General features: G+C 36.4%; 1 long non-coding RNA gene across 2 annotated transcripts in view; it reads right to left on the bottom strand.

Annotated features, from left to right (window-relative positions):
* Window positions 1-27,402, bottom strand: part of LOC140002512 (uncharacterized) — a 41,680-nt gene continuing 14,278 nt past the window's right edge. Inside the window, exons 3-5 of one of the 2 annotated variants that reach the window (XR_011809261.1) lie at window positions 22,736-22,798; window positions 22,299-22,453; window positions 1-8,045 (exon numbers count right to left, since the gene is read on the bottom strand). This is a non-coding gene — a long non-coding RNA (uncharacterized lncRNA). The remainder of the gene's footprint in view (window positions 8,046-22,298; window positions 22,454-22,735; window positions 22,799-27,402) is intronic. The other variant, XR_011809262.1, reaches the window with a different exon arrangement.

The following is a 27,402-nucleotide window of genomic DNA, read 5'->3' as shown; positions in this document are numbered from 1 at the left end:
ATTCATCTTCCCCTTGTCGTGCTCAAGTACCCACATGCACATCACAAGGTGCAGTGCTCTATAGCTGAGGTGTGGAGAAAGGGAGTAAGGCAAGGAGCAGAGAACAGTTTGGAAAACTCTTTGATGGTGGTGAACTCATACACTGATACACACACTAGGTTGGATTTTTATTTTTAGGTTTTGAAGCAACCAGAATAAATGAAAACTCCCTGTTATGACAGCAGAAGTGGAAAGTGTCTGTGCTTGCGGCCTCTTCTTGCCCTCTGGGCTAGCCTTGCTTTTCCTCCCATGAGAGGAACTCCTGCTGTTACCAATCCTCTTTTTAACTGATCTTGCTGAGCAGCCTCAAGCCAGAACTGTTTCCTTCAGCAGAAGGGAGAGCACTACTATGCTTATAAATCTGCTACCTCTAATGCGACTCTGGGCAGTTACTTCTGGAGCATCTGTAGAAGAGCCCATCCAAAAATGAGCAGCGGATGTTGTGCACAAAGTATGCTTCCAGCACTGGCTCCTTGCTGCTATTCATGGCTGATTAAAAACCCGCTGGAGTATGAAGTAGAAATGGCAAGTTCTCCATTTGAAAGGCTTGAATGAACTTCAGGCTTAAAGAGCTTAATTTTCAGAAAAAGATGAAAAATCAACTGAAAGATTTAGTGAAGATTTGATTTATTAATTATCATGCACCTGGACTGTAAAATGAAATTTAGTGCAGGCAGCAACCAGATGCTTCCGCTGGGTGAGCTGTCTAGGTAAAAGTTGTATCTGTGTAACAGAGAGCAGATTTTGTACTCACTGCTACTCTTTAAGGGGGATGGTAAGTAAGAGGATGACTTTACAGCAATAAGTCATTGCTACCAGTATGCATTTTAAAAACCTTTAACACAGTAATGACAAAAACAAGAACCAGATCTTCACATACCCCAGTGAAAATATTAATTTTACCCCTAGGTGTGCTGCATCATTCTGTAAAGAACAAAAGTGTATAGGGAAGATTTGCAAGAGACTGTTCTCTGCAAAAAGACAAAATTTATCAAGGGATATCCAATAGCAATCAAGCCTTTATTTGATACCATTGATTTCAGTAAGACTTAAGTCACTGCACATATGTAAAGGTCTTCCTGGACAGATGAGACTCCAGACTTAAGGTTCAACTAAAAATAGCACTCAACAAGTGGTCTGACATTGAAAGAATAAATCAAACTATGTGTATCTTATTGGGGGGATTCAGTAGTGATAGTGATTCAGCAGGCAAATGTCTTTGAGATTCATACAAACCACATACAGCTGTGAAACTAGGCTCCATTTCTGTTGTAAGTTTTTACCCTTCTCTTTCTCCCTCTCTCTCTCTCTCTTTTTTTTTTTTTTTTTTTTTTTAACCTGAATAGATGACTCTTCATTTCTATGTAGTGATGTTTTGCACAAGGAGTAAAACTTATAGTTAAAATCTGGAGAAGATAGTAGAAAGTGCCTGGGGAAAAAAAAACAAAACAAAACAAAACACAAAATGATGAATTGCAAATTGGAGTCCATATTAACAAATAAAGCATGCTAGAAAAACAAGCAGCTACAATTCTCATATACAGGGGAGTACTGAAATAATGATGTGATTGCACACTATGTGTGTTCATACTTCCTTTCGGTTGACCATGAAGAAAAGACCTCTTACAAATGTCTTAAAAAGAGACAGCTGCCCCATTGCTGAGCCTGGATCATTCAGCAAAATGTAAAACTCAAACAAGTTGTCTTCTCAAGAATCATCTTCTCAGAAAACATCAACAAGATGTTCAAGATCTGGGCAGTGACTTGGAGTGGGAATAAGAACTGAAAACTTTGTGTTGTGAGTAAGATGGTAAAATGAAGAGTGTATGTTCTGCCAGTTTACACAATCTTGGGATAACTCTTGTGACTTCTGGAAGACATGAAAACTGACATTACCATTTAAAAAATATTTTTATTTTAAACATGCAACTCTGAGGATGCAAATTAGGAAATCATTTGTGAACAACTTTTTTTTTTTTCCTTCTTTATGTATGTATATATGTATATATGTATATATATATGTATATACATATAAAGGGAAAATTTATTTGTGGAACAAGCTGAGTGCACTGCTGGGTGGTTAGGACTCCATGATAGCGCAGAGTGCAGTCTGTGCAGTAGATTTGCCCGGTACTTTTACATTCCTCAGACTTTACATCTAAAGAGATGTTTGGGATCTAGTGTTTCTCCTCAAGAAACTTTCCAGAGGCCTTTTATATCCATGGTCTGTATGATTTCAGTGCAGTTTCAGAGTAGTTTAAATATCTAGGAAGGGTTAGTTAAAGTATGGGGTCATTCTTTGCAGATGGGCATCTGCAAAGATTCAAGCACACGGAACTGCCCTTTAGAGTTTTTTCCACAATGTGTACAAGGTGATTGATAAAATGTCAAATAAATCATGTGTTATAAAAATAAAATAGAAAAAAATAGAATAAAATAAAATTTCATATTGTGTGACTGTAATAAGTATGGTTCAAAAAAAGTATCTGAATTAAGACTAGAGAAAAAATGTTATTGGAAATGATGTTGTTCTGTTAAAATCTACTGAGCTGGTTAATGTTCTGTAATTCTGTCAGTATCAACTGAGGAGCTAGGCCTTGCAGTCATAACCAAGTCCCTTGGTCCTCAGTGTTAAAACCTAGCAGCCTGGTTTACAAAGGCTTTTTCACAGACCTTAGCAGAGATGGAACTGGGCCATGAGTACTTTGGTTGTTGTGGTAGATATATTGTTATGGTAAGATGCGATATTTCTATGTTCCTGTGGTGTGAGGTATGTGTGAGTAGATATTAAAGTGCCAGACAAATAACAAGTCTGTTTCTCATAGTTCTAGTATGTTTGTATAAAACATTTGTGCAGTGTGAGGAACAACACAGAGCAACCTCTGAATCTTTTAGAGATTATCACCTCTTGGAACAGCAAAACTGACTGGAAAGAATAGTTTTTGGCATGAAATACCTTGATTTTGAGACTGATTCTCATGTTTGTCTAGTTCCTGCAATGAAACTTCACTGTTGTGTTTGTCATCATTCTACATTTATATTGATAAGAAATTAGGGAGGAATTCTTTGTATTGTGCCCAGAACTGCATGAGTGCATGCTTCATCATACAGCCTACAAGAGGAAGTTAAAGATGTTTTGTAATATAGGCAGATAATATGGTTAGAAATGTTAATATGTGGCTCTGAGAAGAAAACAGGGTTAAAGACTAGAAGTAATTCTCTTTGTGTCCAGCAAGTTTGTTCTGTGTTGTTGACCTACCTGAAAATGTAGTTGAACCAAGTGGTGGTTGAAACAAACAAACAAACAAAACAAAACAAACAAACAAAAAACAGAACCCAAAGAAAATTGCATATTTAGATAATGGAAAGAGGTCATCAGCTTTCACTTCAATGTTATTGTTTGTCATCATTGAGGGATCCTTAAGGATCCAGCTGAGAACCAGTTTTCCAGCAAAATGAGAAATGAGTGCAATTAAAAAATGGAAGTAGATTATTGCCTGTATGTTAAAAATCAAAAGGAAATTGAGAACCTTCTCTTTGAGTAATAACAAATATTTTGGCCAGAAGCATGGTATTTTGCTTGGAGGAGACAGAAAGCCACTTCATCAATATTAGCTCAGTGCAGTTTTTTTGGCAAGGACCTAATGAGCTATCAGCTGTTATCTGCTGGGGGGAAGGAAAAATTCCTCTTAGGAAACAAGTTGGTCCCTACATTGCCATAATACACATCCTCTGCTTCTGATCTGTTTTCCACGTTTTCGCCTATTGACTAGTTAGTAATTGAGATGTGTGTAATAGGGTAATATTCCGCCATGAACTTCAGGCTTTTTCACCAGTTCAACTGTTTGCATTCTGAGCCTGTTTCTTAGAGGCACTTCTTTTGTACTGACACATGTAGATAAATGACCCTTAGCACTGGAGGGAAGGGAGTTACAAATAACGCTCTTTAAAAATCTGGCCACACACTCATTATATTCACTGTACTCGGCATCATGTCACTTGTGATCTAGTGGGCTCCATTCAACTTCCATCCTTAGGCTTGTGTGTGAAGAGTCACTGTGATTGTTTCTAATACTGTGGCAGGAACAGATGGCAAACATATTTTAAAGAGCTAAAAATATGGAAGGGCAGTAGAAATCTACATAGCAGACATCTCTTAAGCTCCCACAGCTGTGACTAATTATTATTTTTTAATAATAAATATACTGTATGGAAGCCTGGTCACTAGAAGGAAAGTCTCCTTTGAAATCAGTGGGAGTATTGAATTTTCCTGGGCTACAGCAAAGGACAGAATAAATTTCCACTTTTAGTTTCCAGTCTGTCTCAGTCATACTGATGGAAAGAAACAAATAAGTGTGGAGAAGAACTGCTGAACCCAGGCTTACAGTGACAGAGCAGCATGTAGAGGGCAGCCCCCATAAATCACTGTCTCATGGACACTGTGCTTCATTGCACTGAACTGGCTCCTAATATGGGATTTTTATAGCCTGCACAGATGTTTCAAGTTTCTGTCCATCTATCATGCTCTGTGAGGATGATTTCTTTCGGAAGATGCCCTGTGGCTCAAGCAGCAATCTGTACACGTAGCTGTCAGGCTGAAAAGGCTAACGCCCATCTATTCTGTCACATACTGTAATCTTACAAGTGCCAAGACAAGAACCTACAGAAAAAATACAGAGTATTTCTTAATGAGTTGCTTGTTACCGGCTAATGACAAAGCCCAAGGAGGAGCCTAAAGGTCAGGGTACATTTCTTAACTTTTGCTGAAGAGGTCTTTGCTAAAGGTCTGATTTATTCAGGGAGAGGAGAATCTCACCAGCAAGAGAGGGGTTATTCTTGATGAAAATTTGGTGTGGGGGGGTACTGCTCCTATTTGGCCCAGTGTAAGCAAGGTGTGGCTGGTGACCCATTTCCGAGCAGTGCTCACTCTCAAATGAGCTGTTCATTTCTCTCAACTTGTGGGTGCCTGCTTTTCTGCAGAAGTAGAGGGACTTGGGGCAAGGTGCTTCCTAGGAGGAATGGAGGCAGGTAATGTGTTATTGAGCATCTTAATTATAATGAACCAGGGGCACTCACTGCTCCTTGACATAGGAACTCTGCTCTGAAGAATCCAAAATAGGTGTCTGAGAGTGCAGCAGGCAACATCAAGAGGAGCTCCCCTGGTTGTAGCTTCTTGCTGGCAGGTTTTGGGACTAAGGTGTTTTAAGCCCCCAAGAAAAGTCTGTAGCCAAATTCTCTCCTCCAAAGTATGATGCAGAAATAAGTGTATCAGCTGGCAATGCATCTTCCCAGGGCGATACAGCCCACTGGGAAATTTTGGTGAAGGAATCACACATCTGCAATTTTTCAGGGATTAATGCCTGTGCATGGTGTCTGCTGTAGCCCAGTTGACTCTCAAAGAAAGGCTTTGGAAACAATCCCATAGAGGCCTTTGATGTGATGCATATAATCACCAGTCAGCCTTATGCTGTCTGAAGGCAGTGAATTCCCCACAGCTAGGGGTGTCTCTTGAAACTTCTCACCCTTATGCTCCAGAGGCATTGCTTGGGAAACAGATGAAAGTGCGTAGACACTGGCTGTAATCCTCTGGTCAAGCTCAGGACACTGCTGCAGAGCATGCCATATACCCTAAGATGTGCCCTGGGGAGCTGAAAGAGAGCACGGGCTCTTCCAATGTGGCCCTTTCCACCCCACAACTTTTATGGCAAGATGAGGTGTGCCCATGTTAGTTCTCTGAAAAACCAGGGCATCGAATTTGGGGCCCTTTAAATTCTGGCTTTTTCAGTCTATAACGTTGCACTCAGAGTTTCTCCAACAGCCACTTCTAATTAATTTCACCTGTAGGAAACCAAGTCAGGAAGAGATATTTTCTGTGCAAGAAATAAAGAGAATGGGATACAAAGAGGAGACAGACTTCAAGGAGAAAATTATCTGAACAGGGTGTGCCAGATTGGGTCTTTAAGCTGCTGCTGTCTGTGTCAGGCACACACACACACACACACTGTGGGCTTCATTTAGTTTGGCTCAGCAGATAGATCCCAACATGTTTTTAAGGAATCCTCTGAAAACAAAAACATGGTCCTATCAAAGTGGAAAGCAGGATGCCTAGCCCATGAATAACGTTACAGCTCTTAACATGTTATTTATAAGCAGTCTGAGCTAACAGCTAACATGTGGCTGGGCTTTGGCTAAGGGAGGCTTGCTGGTCTCAGGGGGAGAACATTACGAACTGGACCTCATTGCTCTCCTAAGTCTGGAGGCAGGAGGGTCACTGCACATGGTGACAATGGGCAGGCGAGGCAGACTGCTAGTGGTATCTGGAGGGCTGTGACTTCTACCAGGGTAAATTTGGGCCATACTCAGAACTACAGAGTAGCGTAATATAATTAATAGGTATGCTACCTTAAGTCTTCACTGGTATAATGTTAATATGAAAAAATAATGTCAGTAGAGATGTGCTATTCTAGCTAAAGGCAAAATATAAACAATTTATGTCACAGCTATTTCCAGTATAAGTTCTTCTACCTTGAGGCTCTGTTCTGCAAACACTTGTCATAACTATTTATTTTAGCATAGATACGTGGTCCCACTGAATTTGGGGAGGTGTTTAAAAAGAGCATGTGAGGAAGATTTTGAGTATACTAAGAATACTTAGTGTACTCTTACTTACAGAATCACCATTCTGGCAGACCTCCTGTTCTGCACATGCATGTGGAGTAAACTAGTTAGCATACAAACACTTAATGGAGTTAAAACATCCCTAAGAGCCAAACAAGATCAATCACAAAGATAATTTTTTCAGGCCCAAGTTTGTCCAAGCTGTGGGGAAAATCTTAAAGAGATATTCTGGTCCTTGTTGTCTTCTAGTTGTCTCCTTTTACTTGCAGGCTTATAGGCAGCATAGCTGGGACACTATTCAATTCCTCTCTTGCCACCATGCTATGGCCTTGCTACAGTGTTTCAAGGACACAGCACTTCTCCTAGCAGCTCCAGTAGATCAAAGCAGACTGAAGTCTGCAAAAATCTTGGTTATGACCTTACAGTGTTAGGACCTAAATGTGACACTAAGGGACATGATTTAGTGATGGGAAACGGTAGGTCAGGTTGATGATTGAACTTGTTGATCTCGAAGTTCTTTTCCAACCTAAACTGAAAAAAAGAAAGCTCTGAGTTTCTGCCAGTGCTTTTTGCACTGGGATTTGTGTCATGAAATGCAACACCACAGTGTGGTAACTCCCGTACACTCATGATTAAACACTTCACATACTGGTGAAAACAGTGTTCACTGATGCAGCACAGGATTTCTCAAGCCTACTAAGTTTTGTCTGATTTTGAAAGTTTTCAGATAATTTAATTCTTTCTATGCAAAGATACAATATAACCCCTTCATCTCACTACACACACAAAAAAGTAAGTATGTGGACAGCATTAACTATATTGTTTTAACTTAAATTTCAGATAGGTGCTCTCTAGTTTTAGGGTATCTTTACCTTATATTTTCAGGATGTCAGTTTCTGTGCCCAATTCTGATACATGCAGGTCACGCATAGATCAATTAGTTTTACAGTTTTCTACTATACAGACACACTGATAACCCATGTGGCTCCTTACCTTTAACGTGCTATCAAACATCCATGAACCATCTCAACACAAGCTGACAACAGTTTCTGTGCTGATGAGCTGCATGCCATTTACTGATCAATTTAATGTAAATAAATATTTTCTGCAATTTAGAAATTTCCTAACTGAAGACAGATATTTCCTTCAGATTGTGATATTGCTTCTTCAGCTGCAATATTAAGCATTTACGTAGTATTTTTTTTTTTTCTACCAGTGATCCCATTGGGAACAGCATGTGGGTAGTATAGCCAAGACAGCGCTCAGAGACGTTAAACAATATGGCTTCTGTCCAGACTCTGTTGAAGAAATGGCAGCACTCCCATTGATTTCGGCAGGATCAGGATTTCACGGCTGTTGTGTGAAAGAGTTTTCCCAACACTCGGTATCTGCAGATTTAATTTATGATACAACTTTAAAAACTGCATCAAAAATATTAGGATCCTATGACTGTTGGCTCAGAAAAGGTGTTTAAAAATAGCTTTAAACTTAATTGAAGACAAGATGAGTCTCCCTTGTCTCTTCATTCAGGGTCAAAAGGCATGAATTTCATTCACTAAATTATCAACACTTAAAACTTTTTCTGCATGATTAGACTATTACTAAGAGTCAGGACAGCAGAGATCCTCCCACTGCATTGACCTGTGAACTTTGTTAAATCTTCTGACAGGGGTCATTGTCTATAGCATGATAGTGAATGACTTTTCAAAAGGGAGCCATTCTTTCAGTTGTAACATGAAGCTGGTGCTGTTTTCTAATGGGTTGAAAATGTTAATTTACTTTGATGACATTTCTTGTCAATTTATGTGTCATCTGAATTTGCTGATTAGTCACAAAAGATGATGTATTGCTTATGGACAGTTATTATTTTACCTTTAGAAAACAAAACAAAACAAACAAACAAACAAACAAAAAACCTTCAGGTACTTCAAATACTTCCATGATTAGAAATCACTTCTTCCCTTCCATGTTTCCTTCCTTTCTTCTGTGACATACATTTCAAATTACCTGTAAGTATTTTGCAATTCTGATGGAATAGAATGTGTTGGCAAACATATATGAAATTGAACCTCTTTCAGAATACAAGCTTCTTCTGTAAAATATGTATCAAGTTACTGTCCTTCAAATTAACCTTCCTGAAAATACTTCTTTTCAGTGACACATGCAGAAAGCATCTACCTTTCATTAGGTAGCTGATAGGCTGGGAACATTTCTTCCCATCATTTTTCATAATGGTCTTAGTGGTCCATTAGTCACTTGTATCTTGATTTATACATTGAAGATATTTGTGTACTTAAGTCACAAATATAAAACCAATGTGATTTTATCTCAAAGCTTAGTTCTACAGTGTTTCAAACATGCTTGTTCTTGCAGACTGAGACTTGAAAGCAATCTTAGCAGGCCAAGTTCTGATTTTATGTATACAGCTGAGAATCTGAGAAGCTTTGTAGCTTTCCCAATGTGTGAAGGCAGTTCTACAGCATGAGCAACTCTTCCTTCAAACAAAAGGATGTGTTACAGCCAGACACGCTTTATGGATGTGTTAGTGGATGTTCATGCTGGTTACTGAGCCAACAATTCCTGGCAGATCATAATGAATTACTGTGGTATCTTCCTTTGTCAGTTCACCTGTGTATGGGACTTAGCAGTATTGTTTTGTAGATGGTCTCATTTAAATTATGGATGATTGTTATGTATTATTGAAGACTTGTCTGTCTTATGTTGTTATTGCTGACACGAGTAATAACTGACAATTTTGCTGATAAACTGCATCAGGGTAGCCAGGTTGTGTCTTGAACTGCTTGCAATGTTCAAACAGTTTGCAACAACTCTAGTGCCAGAATATATCATGTGATACAGGCAAAATCAGCTCCGGAAGCCACTATGTTTTTACCTCTGTCCTCCATGTTTTCACATAATTATGGAACCTTTTCTCTATAAGGGTTAGGGAGACAGACATTGCATTCCTGATGGTGAACACACAACCCCAGCATGACCAATGGGTAGTGCTATCAAGCCTTTCCTGAATAACTGGTATCCCTGACCAGGCTGTCATGAGACACAATGGTACCTCAGCTCAGCTGGATCATACACTGGCAATGTAAGATCCTCTTCTCCTGTCTCTCTGAGGAGAGACAAACACTATAGGGCATGTGTTTCATGACCCTCAACTATATCTGAATAGTTCTGATATATGGCTGATATGGTCAAGAACTGTGTCTTTTCCCACCCCCCCACAGGGGATTTAGAAATTGAGGAGTTAAAGTCCCTGCTATAGTAAGCTAAATAAGGAGAAAATACTCCCTTAGATAACCAGCAACAGTAGGTCATTGCTTGTGAAGTATTCTGTAGATTTTACTTAACATTAGGAAATCTATCAACAAAGAGGAGGTGGTTCACGTGCCTTTGCTTTACTTAATGAAAGCCAATAAATTTAAACAAGTCCTGGGATAGGCATCTGGGCACCAGAATGCTAGTTTAGACTAGTAACTTATTAAAACATCCCATTCTACTTCCTGGGTACATTCCCTCAGTGCCAGCATATTTATTTGCACATAAATCAATACTGTTTTTAATCAAGATGAGTTTATGGCCTAAGCCCCATGGTTTTCAACACTAGCTACAGATAGACACCTAAATGTAAGAGAGAAGCTCAAGTATCTTGTCAACATTTCCTTTATCCATTTATCCATTTGGGACTGCTCTGGAGCCCCTCCAGATATGGCTTCAGGTCCATGAGTAGTGACTCAGAGTATAGTGGATAGGGACTTTTTTTCTTTTTTTCCTGTAGAGACTTTTTTTTTTTTTTAAAGCTCTACTTAAATTGGTACTGTATTTTGCAAAGACTGGATATCTACAAATGAAGAAAGGCAATTTAAGAATCATTGATGATGTCAATTATCTTATAGTATTCAGTTAAGTGTGGTACAAGAAAATGCACCTGTACCATTTACAAATTGAAGGAAATGGTGAATTCTCTGTTGTGTGGAAAACCAACAGGACTGAGGTTTAGGTATTTTGGTTGAAAACCAGAAGTGGTGGTTGGGCAATTCAAGATGAAGAGTATCTTGGCAGAAGTTGATGGAAATTACACCAATTTGGGAACAGATGCTCCACCAATCTGGGTTGAATAATACTTTCAAATGTTGATGTTTTTGGATGTGGGTAGTCAACTTAATGCCAAAATCAAAACTGATGACATCCAGACCAACCTGATGCTAGTTTTCTTTCTTTTTAACTTCCTCTGTTGTTCCTCAAGATCTGTATTGGACTTCTGGAATCAAATCTCCTTAATATGTTTCTCATATTAGTATAAAACCCCTTAATTCCACTTGGAAAGATCTGAAAAACTAAATATTTTTACACAGTTTTAATGTGCAATAAGTCAAATTGTCTTCTTTCAGAACTGAATTCATCCTTGTCCAAATGTTCTTATGCACATTAGTAATCTGTGCCAAAGTTGTTCTGGAACTAGATTAATATTGTCTCTCAGATTTTAATAAAGATAATGCTGAGTGTAAAGGATATGTTAACGGATAATTGGAATGGATGAATAGAGGTGGAAATTATTTTGTTTGCATTATAAACAAAACTCAGTAAATATACCTATCTAGAAGGAAACAACCTGCATTTCAGAATATAGTAAGGACTGGAATATTAAATTACAGGTCCAGTATGAAGGACTGTAACTAGTAACTGAATCTATTAAATGGGTTAACTGGAAATGCACAAACATAAAGAAGTACGAAAGGGCAATTTTGTGTAATCTCAAACAGTAAAGATTTTGGAAGACATTTTAAAGAACATAATAGCGAGTAGTTTTAAGGATGTATGTAGTTGATTTCTCTATCTGATAGGGATTTATCAGCTGGAAATAGCATATGTGGAGGAATATTCTTCTTCATTACCTGACCGGGAGAGTGACAAACAGCAGGGTGTTCTAAGGAAAGGCTAAACATAACATTAGGAAAGACATTTCTAGCAAAACCAAGGACATTTTATAGCCATTTTGCAAAGTAGTTTGAATTATTCATCTGGCTTATTGTGCATAGCTAACTCTGTTCCTTTGGATCATGTTCACGTGAGGGGCTACCAAGGCAATCAGGGGAAAACTGCTTTGCTTGTTTCACATTGTGAAATGAAGGTTGAGAAAATATGCTTGTTCTGTGAAAATACGGAAAAAGAGGGATGGAGGAACAACTGAAGAACAGTCTTCTCACAAGAAGAAATGGGTATATTGTCTGCTAGTACATTCAAAGAGGATTTAGGAGAATGTTTCTAAGTCCTCAAGGAATGACATTCTATGGTCTTCCTCCAGTAGAAGAGCTGTGGCCAAGAGACTTATTAATTTCAGTGTACAACTTCTTGCATTTATTATCTGTATTTTGTAATTTTCTTTAGCAGTAGGGATGAAACTTAATGATGCAGGATGTTTTTGTTTACTGTTCTCTACACTAAGAAAATATGTACCACTCTAATTTCTTTTTTTTTTTTTTTTTTTTTTTTTTTAAATGTAATATTTATTTTCATTGTAATTGTTTTAAATTTTCTTAGGTAAGATAAAAACATGGTCAAACTCAGAAAGAACTTCTTATACATACAACCATCTCACAAATCTAAATATGATATTACAAAGCAGGTGTTAAACCTCTTCAAATAAAATGTTACTCAAATTTATTGAAGAAGAGCAAATGTTCATTTTGCTGATATATATTTCCCTTAGCTTATTTCTCAGATTCTGAACTATTTTGGTTCAAATTTTTTCTTCCAATATTCATGCTTCTGATGACATCTGATATGGAAAATCTTGGCTTTAGGCATTGAAAACTGTTCAAGTTATAAGCAAAAAAAACCACCTCAAGGTCTTTGAATAGGTGACATTAATCAGATCTTTAATGTATTTATTTACCTCTATGGATGAAACTATATAATACTTTTAGAAATGGATATTTATATATATGTATGCATATTTATATGTAAAGACAGACAACATAGATTTTTCTAAGAATTGTTACAGAGTGTTCACATAAAAAGAAACACACTGACTACATGATTTGGTTCAGAATTGGAAAGTTTTCATATCATTTTGTAAAAGTTTATGAAAATGTATAAAGTTCTTGAGAAAGCTAAACAAAGGACTGAGAGTTCATTGGATGACAGATAATTGAAAGTAATTTTCATTAGGAATAGCTACAGTCAATGTACAGTCAACTAACAAAACAGATTACTAGAATTTATTTTAAAAAGATCAAAATTAAAAATAAAATGATGAACATTTTGGATCACATAGATTTTTTTCAGATCTATATATTCACCAGGTATGTTTGGACTATGGTCAGGAATTTATGAAAATCTTTGCAAATAGTGGTGTTTTATGAACCCTAGCACTCATCTGAAAACTGATATGCAAGCAGAGAATATATGAAAAAATGTGTTATCAGTTTCTCAGAAACTGAACCGGGAATCTGAACTGGTAGAGCTGAAGTAAAGAAAAACACTCTTTCTCTAAAGTGAACTAATAATGGAATCTCAGTTTAAGAATATGCAGTGCTTAATGGCCATTATTTTCCCATTCTAAAATTTATCCATAAATTAGCAACAATAATATATGTCTCCAGGATGATCCTAACTATGATTACTGGAACACATAGAGTATGTTAAAAGTTTGAAGGATGAAAACACAAGGCAAGTGGATCAAACATTTATTTCTAAATCACATTTTTAAAGTTTAGGTTTTGCACTGAAATTCTTCCACAAATAACTTACAGTAAGATATTCTGGATAATGCTCCAATGTTTGTAATGAACATTATCAGTGTTGAACTGTTTAATCAGATCTGCTGTTGGAATAATTAATATGATTTAGGAAATTACAACACTACTTTATCTTCTGTTTGAATTTAGATACTCCTATGTGTGAACTGGTTCTTTCCTTTGTGCTGCGCTGATCTACCCTGCTACATATCTAGAACACTGTTTTAATAGCTACAAAAATTGCTTCCACATCTAATGTTGCCTAGAAAAGAGGCAATCATGGGAAATTCTTTTAAAAATCCCAGGAAAAATTTTAAAAATTTTGTAAGCATTCTTTTTGTAAAATATATATATTTTAAAGATATTTAAAGACATTTAAGACATTTTTAAAGACATATTTTAAATGTTAGGCACATTCCATCAACATTCTTTGGCATGTAGATTGGGAATAGGTTGTTGTATGCAATCTCTCGTGCACAATTTTTAAAGTAATCTCATAAATAATAACATAAAAACTGTTAGCTTTTGAAGTGATATGCACAGCCCAGTATTAAGCCATGCAATAAACTAGGTAATTACTTGTAACTCTGGCTCAATATATAAAAAGAACTGAGCAAATTAATTTTATTCTTAAATTAAAAAATAAATTAAAATTTTATTTTATTTTTTATTAAAAATTAATTGAAAAAAAAAAAAAACCCTTCGCATTATAATTGCCTTCTTTCTGTTATATATTACCCTTTCAGGTGCAGAGAGACTTGGGCTGAGAGTGGATTCTCATCCTGCTAGGCCAGTAGTGGCCCGTTTATGTTCCAAGACAGTATGAAGGAAATTCTGCCAAGCTTGGTCACTCTCCTGATTTAGATTTTCTTTCTTTTGGAGTGGTGGGAGAAGGAGATCAGGCAGAAGAGAAAATTGTTTGCTGTTTATAAAATCAACATCTCCATAAAATTAACTTATGAATAATTAACATCTGAAATTCCAGTTTTCACAGAAAAGTTAAAATAATAATTAAATATTTTAAAGCTGTTCAGGCAACGATTAAACAGAATATTCTGTATTATTTTATTTATTTTATTTTATTTTATTTTATTTTATTTTATTTTATTTTATTTTATTTTATTTTATTTTAATCTTGTTTTATCTTGTTTTTGGTGTAGATTATTTGCTAACTACAAAGCTTGATTCAAAACCACAGAAGTGCAAATAGGAAAACTGTGAACATCATTACTGATAATATTAATACTTCATTATTATTATTATTATTATTATTATTATTATTATTATTATTATTATTATTATTATTATTTATTTGTAGCTGAGATAGTATTTAAATATGTACTTAGCCATAAAACACCACTGCCCTGTGCTGTCATTTTTTTTTTTTCCCTCTGGCTATCTTGAAATTTGTTTAGAGTAGGAATCATTCTCCATTTTCCTTTCTGTCAAGAGACAAAAGCTAATGGGACAGGGCACAATAGTGGCACTTTCATTCATAACTAAACTACCTCTAACTTCACTATTTCATATCATATCATAGAATGGATCAGGTTGGAAGGGACATGATAGATCTAATTCCAACTCCCCTGCTATAATGACTAGGGATATTATGCCGTAGTCATAATGCTCCTATGCACTGTAACAAGTTATAGCTTTTTTATGCAGTTTGGACGATCTTGTCCAAATGTTATATCCTTGTTCGGTGTACATGTTTCTGCTTTAGTTCTAATTTTACATAGATGCAAAATAATCATGTACACACAAATGAACGCAAACTGCATTTCTAAAAAATCATATGCTTTATTTCAGCTTCCTGGATGCTCTGCTTGGGACAATGTCAGCATGATACTTAGTTATAAAAGGCACTGTGATCAAACAAAAACATCTGGTCACCTTACACCAGGCTAATTAAAATGACTGTTTTTTTCAGAATTACTTTTATAAATTCAGCAATGAAAGCATATTTCTCATTTGGACAACAGAGAATTAGTCTGCAACCAAGATGATGCTCATCTTGTTTCCAAGCTTTATTTATCTGTTTGGGATCCAAGGATACTTTAAAGGCCATCTCCTTTAAAGTATCTTTACACTTTAAAGAAAGTGTTGAAAGAAAAGAACTAATTTTTGTTAAAATATGGGAACTGCTGTACAGGTTAGAGGAAAACTGTTGACATTAGGTAAATATGTTCAAAAAGTATCACGTTGCTTAGCTGGGGTCTGGGACATGCTGCTCAGATTTCTGAGATACCAAGCAATTTAAACAAAGGTTGGAACTAAATTCCTTTATCCCTTTTGTGCATAAATATATTTGTGAATATTAGTGAAGCCAGATGGAGAACTAACTTATTTTGTTAACTAATAATTTAAATAGGGAATATGATGGTATTACATTCAGTCTACAACATAAAAAACAAACAAACAAACAAAAAACAAAACAAAACAACAACAACAACAACAACAACAACAAAAGAAACTCTTTCTTATCAATACTGTGATTAGGATCTTGATTATGCACTTGTAAGACATCTGGGAAATTAAGACAGAGATCTTATTTCTACTACGATGATAGTTCAAATGTGGTAATGGCTATATCTTTCTTCATGGGCTAAATAGATGCTTTATTAGTGCAGCAGTGTGATGGTTTTGTGACTAGAGCAGTGACACGAGGTGACTGGCAACTGTGGAGAATCAGTTCAAATTCCGATTGTCAGATTTCCTGTGTGACCCTGAATAAACCATTTAAACATGTGGCATTCCCACACCTGTGCTGAAAGTCAGCCATATCCCTCATCACATTGTATCTGTCTGTTAGAGCTACCGTAAATGTAGTGAGTGTAGAAAGGGAATAAGACTAAGTAACTGTAAGTGTAGAAAGGGGTATTGCCACTGCAGGAGTCTTCAAATGAATTCTCAATATATGAGATTAGTGGGAGATTCAGGTATATGTAAGAACAAGCTTGTAAATTTACATGAGCAATCATTGCACATTACACATATAACACTAAGCTGGAAATAAAGGGATTGTATAGAGTTACTTACAGCTCAGGTGAGTAAGGATATTTAATATAAATAAGCATCTGCCTTCCAGTTACTTCCATGTTCTTTACTACAATACTGCTACAAAGACAACCTTTCCAACACATGTGAATACCTTCTGTCAAATGAATTTTAAATATGATAATGATGCCCCTTATCTGAAAATGAAAGCTAATAATAAACATGAGCAAGTATTTCAGGAATGCATACTCCACATCACAACTTAATTTTGATGAAACCTATAGGAGAAAGCACTAAAAATTAAACTTGGAAAAAACATACAGGCTGGATTTACCTGTGTCAAAAGTAACCTTGGAATTCAAAAGTTAACTAAGAAAAGTATTCAGCATTATTAATTAAAACCAAAGTAATTCTTAACCATGATTAATGTGAGCATCAGTTGCTAACTTTCAGTAGAAATAACTCAAAGCTACTATTTTATGAAATGTTAATCTATTCCAAACTTTCATATGTAGCTTATCAAAATATGTGTATAAACATCTTTATTCCAGAAATAAAGTTTCTATATCTAATTATTATACCTGACAAGTTTTGGAAACACAGATCATGCATTCTCTAACATTTAATGTAAAACAATCACTGCTGTATTCTTCTGTCAGATTAATTTTTTCACTCCTAATAGCTCATGCACTTATGGGCTCTTCTGACAGCGATTTTTGCAGCAGAGCTGCTTTCTCCTCTGACCACTGACATTTATTAATCAATTGATCAATAAGTCATTTGAACCCCCCTTGGGAATGATGAAATACCCGTTGTTCCTCTTAGATTGCAGAACTAAATGATTGTGTTGTTGTTTGTGTTGTAATGGGTGGTGTTATGGAGCTCTTGTTACAAACGGAGTATGAAATCTAAAGCACACTGGAGGGCTATCAGTCGCTTTCCTGCTTATGCACAAAGGTTTGTTCTAGAGAAACTGCCTCTTCTTGCAAATACATGTGTATGAGCTTATCTTATGCATGCCAGTAACTCAAGAGATCTCACAGAGTATGAAACTTGTGTGAAAATCTAGACACATACAGAAGTGTGCCCTGGCAGCCAGGAGGGCCAACCGTGTCCTGGGGTGCATCAAGCACGGCATCGCTAGTAGGTCGAGGGAGGTGATTGTCCCGCTCTACTCTGCGCTGGTGCGGCCTCACCTCGAGTACTGTGTGCAGTTCTGGGCACCACAGTATAAAAAGGACATGAAACAGTTGGAGAGTGTCCAGAGGAGGGCTACGAAGACCGTGAAAGGCCTGGAGGGGAAGACGTACGAGGAACGGCTGAGGGCACTGGGCCTGTTCAGCCTGGAGAAGAGGAGGCTGAGGGGAGACCTCATCGCAGTCTACAACTTCCTCGTAAGGGGGTGTCGAGAGGCAGGAGACCTTTTCTCCATTAACACCAGCGACAGGACCCGCGGGAACGGGGTTAAGCTGAGGCAGGGGAAGTTTAGGCTTGACATCAGGAGGGGGTTCTTCACAGAGAGGGTGGTTGCACACTGGAACAGGCTCCCCAGGGAAGTGGTCACTGCACCGAGCCTGACTGAATTTAAGAAGAGATTGGACTGTGCGCTTAGTCACATGGTCTGAACTTTTGGGTAGACCTGTGCGGTGTCAAGAGTTGGACTTGATGATCCTTAAGGGTCCCTTCCAACTCAGGATATTCTATGATTCTATGATTCTATGAAGTGTTTTTAAGACAAGTTCTAGAAAAATGTTATGTATTTATTCAATTTCCTCCTGGCCAATCTTCATCGTACATGAAAACAAAAAATACTCTAGAGGGTCTCTCAAGGAAAAGCAAATTGGTCATGTTACTTTGAAGTTTTGGAATGAGTTGTTGAACATTTAGCTCCACTGAGGTTGCTCAATTGCCCTGCAGTGAATATCTGTCTTTTATACTTTCTGAAGTATAATGTAAGTTCATTGTGCATTTAAGTAAAAACTCTATTCCCCCTACAGAGTTACTATTTTATGGCAAGAAGTGTCAGATGTCAGATATGGATGTACTGTAAGGATAGTAACAATAGACCAGTGGGATATGTTTGTAGTAGAAACCCCAACAGAGAGACAGAAACCTTGTAGTTTCCTGATCTTAAATGAAATTCAAACACTATTTGGGGTAGTGCTGTGTAACTCTTAAGTTTTAAATCATAACAAATAAATTAAAATTAATGTTTATTTTTCTAACAACAAACTGTTAGATCTTCAAACCAAAACAAAGCAGGAGAATAGCTCTATCTGGTTGGCTTCCCATGAAGTCTGCTGCAGATTATTCATAAATGGAGAAAATTCACATTTGAATATCTCTGTCATGTTCCTGGGGCACTTCAGAAATTCATCATCTCTGTGGCTTTGTGCCACAAAGCACCACTCTAGACTTTACCATTGCCATAATGAGCAGATCACTGTAAAATGGGAACAGCTAGGATATCAACTGTTCAAGAGAAGAATCAGATCTTAAATGTAATGGCAGCTTTTTTAAATTATTATTATTTTTTTCCCCTCCTTTAAATGTAAATAGAGACAGAACTGTAAAAAATTAAGAAAAAAGTTATTTCTCTGTCTGATCTAGAAATGAAGCTGAACCATAGCTGGAAAGAAGGTGCCAAGATGGCTTAGAGGAATAGTGAGAATAAACACATTTCCTTGGATAACTGATTCCTAGGGAAGTCCATGACACTTGTAAATAACATGTCCTGCTAGTGACTAGTGACTGAGGAATTATGTGTCTATTGCAGTACAAACAGAAGCTCTAAAACAAGAGGGAAATAATCAATGTAAAAAATTAGAAGTAGGGGAAAAATAATAGCAATAATTATTACTTAGGTAATTTCTCTGGAGTTTCCAAATAGAAATGTATGTCTCAAGAAACATCACTAAATATATAATGCTGCACCCTCTCTCTGATTGATAGAGGTCTCTAGAAGCTGAAATATTAAATATGGGAGAAATTTCTTCTTTATTCTGTGTAAGACCTTACACAGAAATGCTGGACCCCAGGAATATTAGAATTTTCCACCAATGGAGTATAAAAGGGGGAAACTTAAGGTGAAGGTTTCTTAACAGCCAGAAAATCTAGGTGTGACATCTCCTTCCCAGGAACAGTATGACTACAGACCTCAGTATTTCAGTTAAATGTACAATCTATCTCTACTTTCTGACTTTTCTCTAAAAAAAAGAAAAAGAAAAAAAAAAAAGAAAAAATGTTGGAGTTTATCTCAGTCATGCAAATTTATGTTGTTTTTGTTGGAGCTACTTATACCTCTTTAAACATAAGCTATGTGCAGGGTTGTGAGGACTGAGATTCAGACTCTTATTTTTCTTCCAGTTGTGTCTGTGTGCCAATTAGCAGTTGCTTCCTTCTAATAAGGTGTAGAGAGCTGAGATGCCTGGCAACCACATCAAGAGAACTTCAGCCTAGACTAAGAATTTTTGGGGATTGCAGTGCCTCTGTTTAGAAATGTCTTGTAAAACAAACAACCAAAAAAAACCCATCACCTGCCCACCCAAGCAGCCAAAAAAAACCTCCCAAAACAATCCTTACAAAGTCAAGGAAATCCAGTGATCTTTCAGCTATATTAAGTATTACTTTCACTTGCATCATTAAAATAATCTTCAGCAGAAGAAAAGATAATAAAAGTCATTAGGAAGACTAATTTCTGGACCTCCAACAGAAATATTAGTTAGTGTCCTCTGCTGACCTTTGCAATTATATGTGTGCAAATTGACTGTGCATATACTTTAAAATCAATAATGCTAGCTGATAATATAGAAATGTGAGACTAATGGATGAAGAATTAAAATAGCAAACCAAAGGGTTAATATTCATATTAATATGGACAGCTAAGGCCAAGCCATTCTGCAGAAATGAGGGCAGCAGGTCACTTTGACAGTTTCTCCATAGTTAATGGAAGTTTATTGACTAAACTGTGTGAAACCACAGTGAATATTGCATATCACTTTGTCATATGGAAAAGCCGCATTTATGGATTTCTGATTCATCAGCTAGAGTGAAAAATCTTTGTTGAATCCCCCATATTTTTTTCTTTTTAAATCAATGTGGCCTTGTTCACAGACTGCTAATACAAGCATCTTAGTATATTTTTTGGTCTTAGAAGCCTGGAGGCTTTTCTCATTTTAAAGCAGTCCCACTCACAAAATCACCTCTATAGGTGCACCAAAATGCTGCACCAAATGGTACAGGGGAGCTTACTGTTGCTGCAATCCCATCCCACTAGTGTATTATTCAGCATCACCCATTACATTGTAATCTGTTATTTTTCATGCATTAGCACCCTTGTCTTTGGTAATACACAAAAGATAAACTGTTCACCTCAGCCAGTGGACTTCAATTGTAAAACCTGTAAACTTCAACCAAACCAGGTGACACATAGCCATTTTATGTAAATATAACATTTCCTTAAATAGGATATGGTGCCCCTAATTTCACATGTTGTCCAAATGTAGCATAAAAGAAAAGTCATTTAGTGAAAAAATAGAAACAATAATAATGAAACAACAGACAGGAATGCTTTGACCTTCTGTATAATATAAAACAAGATTAGTCTGTGTTCCGTATTTTTACAACATCAGTCTGAAGTGTAGGAACATATATTTCAACTCTGTCTACTTGTGTGTAGGTTCACTGAAAACAGTTGGAAATATGGATTTTTCTGATGTGATTGTCTTTTAAACTTCCCAGCATTTAAACAAAGTGAACTTAAAAAAAGAAAAAAGAGTAAGCAGAATGGACTGTTAAAAAAAGTCTAAATAAGTGAAGACACTGAGATATTTCATTTAAATATTGCAGTCTATGAATTTAGTTTTAATTATTTTAAAATAAATATTTTTAATCATGTTATTAATTTTGATATATTGTATTAGTGAAAGACAATGAAAAACTTCCACTTTTCCCCACTGAAAATTGTACTGCATTCCTGAAAATGCTGTCAAATTAACCACCTTCACCCTCCCTCTCTCCTTCCTCCTCCTCCCCCCCCCCCCTTTTCTTTTAGTAGAGAACTCTTCCACTGAACATTTTTGTCTCTCCTTATTTAGAAGTATTTATAAATTATTCCAAATTCCCAAGTCTGGTCTGTAAAGGCTAAATGTGTGTGTGGGGGTACATGTAGTAGAAGTGTTTTTTAATTTAGGAGAATTAGCCTCAGTATGACAAGCTTCTGCTCATTTTAACAGCTGCAAACACTGGCATAAACCAAGGTAAACATGTTTAAATTACATAATTTCCAGACCACTGATTTTTTTGCAACTAACTCCAGGGCAGTTCCCTTGAAAGAAAACTCAAGGACAGATCTGTGATGCAACATTATTATATCTATTAAAATATTCAAGAAACATTCTGCTCTGGCTGTATTAAATATATTCTCCAAATATGTAATTTGGGCTCCCTTCAATTGGACCAAATAGTAGCAGTGGCATTAATAGTCTGGCCTAAAGATATTTCCACTTTCTTTGAATTTTGCATGTTTCTTTGTGTTTCATTTATTTATTTATTTATTGTTTGTTTGTTTTCCCACTAGAATTTATGATGTTTTTGAGTTGTTTTATTTGTTATTTATTTATGTAATTAATTAATTATTTTCCTGGTCTGACACTAAGAACAAAACCATTGAGTCAGTGCAGAAGCCATTCATCTACATTATTGACAAGTATGTGAGATGGCAAAGGAAGTTAAAGATTTTCATCAGCTTAACCATAAAGTCAAGTCTTGACACTTCTGCCTCTGTTGTAAAAGATTTTTTCATCTGCATGCATGCTCTCCTTGCTCCCTTCCCAATGTACATGTATATCTCTTCATAATGAGAGAAATGTCTGATTAACAAAATAGCATTACCTCAGGGTCAGATTCTGGCAGCCTCACCCATCCTGGAAAGTGTCTTCCTTCTGGGTAGTCCAACTGAAATGACTCCCGTTGATTGAAGAGGAAGCACTATCCTAATTGAGTAAAGGTGTCCAGCCGGTGAGGCATTTGCAAGGAATGTTTCTCAGCTAATTGTTTAGAATAGTCAATGTAGAAGAAATGTCAGAGATCAATGAGGTGGAAAACAGGATAGGAAAGGACAATGGGTTTTTTAAATTCAAAATTTAGGCAGCATAGAAAGATGCATTCCAGGCCTGATAGTTGGCATTATTATTCCAACTGTGCCATTAATTCCTACAAACAAAAAATTGCATATAGCACAGAAATATCTTCCAAAGTTTCTGTGACACCTCCCCTATAACATGACCACACATGAACCATGTGCAGGGTGTATATTTGTCTTTGATTACCTGAATCTATGGTCTCTTGAATTCCAAGTGATAGCTCTGTATACCAAAGACACACATATTGACCTGCAAATAAATAAATCAGTGTAAAGGGAGGAAATGTTAGATTTCCTAAGTTGTTTGACACTATGCACTGTTTGAAGTATGGAAAACAAAATATTTTTTGGATATTATTGCACCAGCAGTAATTTCCGAACACAACATGGTAGCTTTACTCTGCATCCACAGTTATCAGTTTGCTATGAATGTACTATTTTGACTTTAAAATCATGAATCCCTGCAAATCTGTGTGCTTCTTATTGCAAATGTAAGTGGCTCAGAGACTGATGCCAGGCTTGTTAGTGAGCTTCTAGAAATGAAGGGATGTGGACCTCTTCCCTTCTGTACTGGTACAGTGAACAGTTCCCTTCCTGGGAGGAGACATTTTATGAGGCAACAGGACAGCAGTGTTTTTTTTTAGTACAAGAAGTATCTCAGCCTCTGCTCTTCCTCAGTAGCTTCATATGACACGTGTATAGTCAACATTAGTTCAAGGTTATTATAGCATTACGTGGCTTTGCAGAGCAGTTCATCTAATTTATTGAGATTCTTTAAGTAGTACTTGGTAATTCTTGAAGTAGTGCTTGGCTATAGCAAGAACACACTCACATGAGATAATAAAAATGGATTGAAAGAATTACATCTCTTGCTTTCTAATAACTTGTTTTTAAGTTTTAGGTTGCAGAGAGAGAGTACCATGCCAAACTTACATTGAGTGAGAAACCACTATGGGGAGCTTCAAGGAAGCTACTCCTTCTATCATGCTTATGTTATTTCATGTAGTATTAGCTTAAATAAGGACACATTTAGCAGAAAATCAAGATGCACCACTCAAGCCCACAGAAGATTTGGGCAATAATAGAATATTTGAGTACTGAATGAAATACAACACCAGTTTCAGTAGTATTTTTTTTCCTGTCTCTGCTATTGGTGAAGATGAAAATACATGTATCAATCGCAATACTGGAACAAGAGCTGCCCTTGTGAAGGCTTATGTTGCCTAATGTTTCTTGCCAAGAGGACATTTCCAGCCCCTTTTTCAGATAGTAGAGCTTGTCAAAACAGTCTGAATAATTCCCCAAAGATGCATCACTTTCCTATAAGTGTCATGACAGCTTTGTGATAGATGCCTTCATTTTCATGTAATAGTCAACAAGGCAAGAACACATTTCATTTCTTCTCAATAAGCAGGAGATTTTCAAAAGTTTTAGGTGTCCTGAAACTGCTACAATTAAATTGAAGATGTTTTCTGACTAGTTTAAATGGAAGAAAGAAGTTAGGGCCACATAAAGCACTTTGGAAAATCCTACACTATATTTTTTTTTCTCCATGCATTATTCAATCCCTTTATGAGCTTATGCAAGCTCAAAGGGTGCAATACAAAATGCTCATATCTACACCCTTGTCAAATAGCACTTAACAGCTAACAATCCTCTGCCAAAAGAAAAATTAAAAAAAAAAAAAAAGTAAAAAAATCTGAGCTATGGCTTAATTTAAGACCCATTCAATTTTTTCATATTTCCTTATGGTAATTTTTAACAAAAAATAAATCACTACCGACAAACATGCCTTTAACAATAGTATATTAATTGAATTAAGATGGAGAATAAAGGAGACATTACAGGCAGTTAAGAGTGAGAAAGCATGTTCAACACTGAATAATTAATTTTCATTCCAAGATAAAAATGTTGCTCATCGATTTACAACCCCTTCTGGCTATAAAGCCTTTTGGTGGAAACCTGATTCTTAATTATTGTCACAGGAATGCTAAGCTTGTCAAAAAGCTATTTCCATCGTGATGATCAGCTTTAACTGCTTGGAGCAATTTTTGTGCCGTACTTAACAGCTGCTTCATCATTTGTTATCTTTTCAATTAAGCACTCTATTCCTACATGGCTCATAATCTCTACCAAAGAAACACGCATGCAAAGACACACGTGCATACATACAAGTAGGTATGCTACTCAGCATACAAACTCACCACATGTCTGTCTCTGTTTTCTTTATTATGGAGAGAAGAGTTTGAATATTTCTGTGAAACACTAGGGGAATATTTGGACTCTTATGCAGCATGTACAAGATACTCTCAAAACAACACAGAAGAAGCATTCAAAGCACCACATAGACAATTTCAATTTATATAGTTCTGTCTTTGTCACAACATATTTTCCTCTGCTAAAATCTCTCTGTTCCTTTCAGTGACAAAACTGAAAATAGACTGATTACATCAGTAAAAAGATTAAGCAGAAATATGCTTTTCCCTGAAAACAATTTAGCAGTGTATTTAGTATTCTAAAACTAGGTGTTTGTAAATTGTTCTTTCTTTGATACATTTTTTTTTTTCCAAATGTAACTGATTTTCTTTTATGTGTGATTGAAGACTTTTTGCTCAGGATGAGTTTAGGAGACAACGAAGAGAGAGGGATGTCAGTTCTCTCTCCTGCAAAATGAGAAGGGAACACAATCATCTGATGGCCTTAATTACCAGGATGACAGTATCTCCTGTAAGTATTTTAGTTCTGTACATGCAAAGGCACACAAGAAAATTTGCTGGTTCAGTGGTTCATGATGTAAATCAATTCAAACTTAATTTGAGATACTTCATTTAGACTTCGTTTGAACCAGTGATCTGTGGCAAATCTTGTTTGTGCAAAAGCAGAAACAGAGGTTAATAGATATAGAGAGCTAAATTATGTGGCCAGATCAACCACTTTAACTAAGTTTTTTTACCTGCAGATTTGACTAGGAATCAAGGACATTTGTAGAAATTTATCTTGACAAGGTATTTAAATATTATTTGCTGTCAAGTGAAAATATGAGTGTGCCTTTGTGAATTTGTTAATCTGAGAATTGGGTACATGTGTGAAATACCTCTGTTATCCAAGTGCAATCTGGAAGATTTTCAGAAGATATTTGTTTATTACATACAGAAACTGGAATTTATAATAACTTATTATATACAACAATACTTTGTTAGAAACCTCGTCTATCAATGAAGTACATGCTTAGCTCTGATGCTGGAGTAATTCAAATTCTTGTTGGGTTAGAATTTCAGTGAAGAATTTTCTATTGTACATACAGCTTCTAAGATTAAAATATTGTCATCAGGCTTATTTGAGCAGGATTTGGTGATATAATGGGCAAGGAAAATACAAGTCCTTGTTGCATACACTGTCTATATGAAAGACTTTCTTTACAGTTATGATGACGGTAGACTAACCACAAAAGTGTTTGTATTATTTATATTATTTTTTAGGTTTTAAGAGCTCCAAATGGAGAAAAACATAATTTTGAGATTGGCAGTTTAAAAATAGATAGCTCCAGAAGAACATTAATGTTACTTCTGATAATATAGGAACTCTTGTTAATTTTTACTTTAATGTCATACAAAGAAAGAAACATGTTTTCTGTATATCTTTTGATGATATACTGCACAGAATACCAGCTGTTCCTAACAGTCCAGAGTTTCTTTGTTACTAATTCAAAACAGACCTATTTAAATGATTTTCCTTCAACTTAACATGAATAACTTAATTCTAAATGTATTTGAAGAATTTGAATGGGGTATGGAATATTAAGATATCCGGTACCAAATAGTGAAAGTATAAAGTGAAATAAAATCTATATATTTTCAGCCAACCTTTTACACCTGTCACTGAGACAGATATCTAAAGCTAACTGGTGGGATTCACTAATGGAAAATTGGCATTGCATGCAGCCCACAACCATTTGGGGCTCACCTAGAGGTTCAGAGAGCATTTGCTATGCTTCTGCAAGGTCATTTTGCAGTGTACACTGAGACCCAATCCAAAGTATAAGGTGCCACTTGTGGTAACTAGCCATTGCATGGGATAGCAGTAAAATGTCCCACTCTGAGCACTCAGATGAACGATGAATTTGGGCAGGGCTCATCTCTGTGGTATGAGGGATTTGTCTTCCAGAGACCTGTAATGTAGGGGAAAGATCGTTCACAGCAGCAAAAGTGAGAGAGATGTACAGAGGAGAAGAAACTACATATAGCTATTGTTTTTTTTGTTTTGTTTTGTTTTGTTTTGTTTTGTTTTGTTTTGTTTTCTGGGCCAAGTGCCTTATGATGATCTAAAGGAGTGAATGTGTTTGGTTTGATGCTGGGGCCAGGCAAACAGTGTGCACTGTAGTAACATCTCAGGTGTCTACTTCAGCTGGTGTTCTCTGCAGTTACAGAAAAGATGGGTTGAGCTCTGCTTGCTCAACTGTGTTTCTGCGTTTCCCAGCAAAAGGTTATTTTACTTGGGACAAGTTGCACTGAGTGCTGGTGATCATTGTAAGCAATGAAATGGTCCAGAGACTGTTGGAACTATCTCTGACCATCTAATAGTGCTCTTCTTCTAAACTCTGTCTCATGTTCTCCATCTTTCCCTGTCAGGAGGTTGTTCTTCAGACATTCTCTTCCTTTTGCCAAATAGACAAGCGTTCTGAGAGGACTAAGCTCTGGGTTATACTAGAAAATTTTCTTCTCATGAGAAGACAAATTTCTTAGTTCTTTGCCCACAAGGAAAGTTGCCTGTCATAACTCCATGTTTAATAACTTTAACTTAATCTCCAGACCTATAACTGATATTTATGATCTCCTTCAGTGCATATCTTAATTT

Source organism: Anas platyrhynchos, chromosome 4 (assembly GCF_047663525.1).
Source record: "Anas platyrhynchos isolate ZD024472 breed Pekin duck chromosome 4, IASCAAS_PekinDuck_T2T, whole genome shotgun sequence".
NCBI classification, from domain to species: domain Eukaryota; kingdom Metazoa; phylum Chordata; class Aves; order Anseriformes; family Anatidae; genus Anas; species Anas platyrhynchos.
This window is presented reverse-complemented; position numbering and strand designations above follow the sequence as displayed.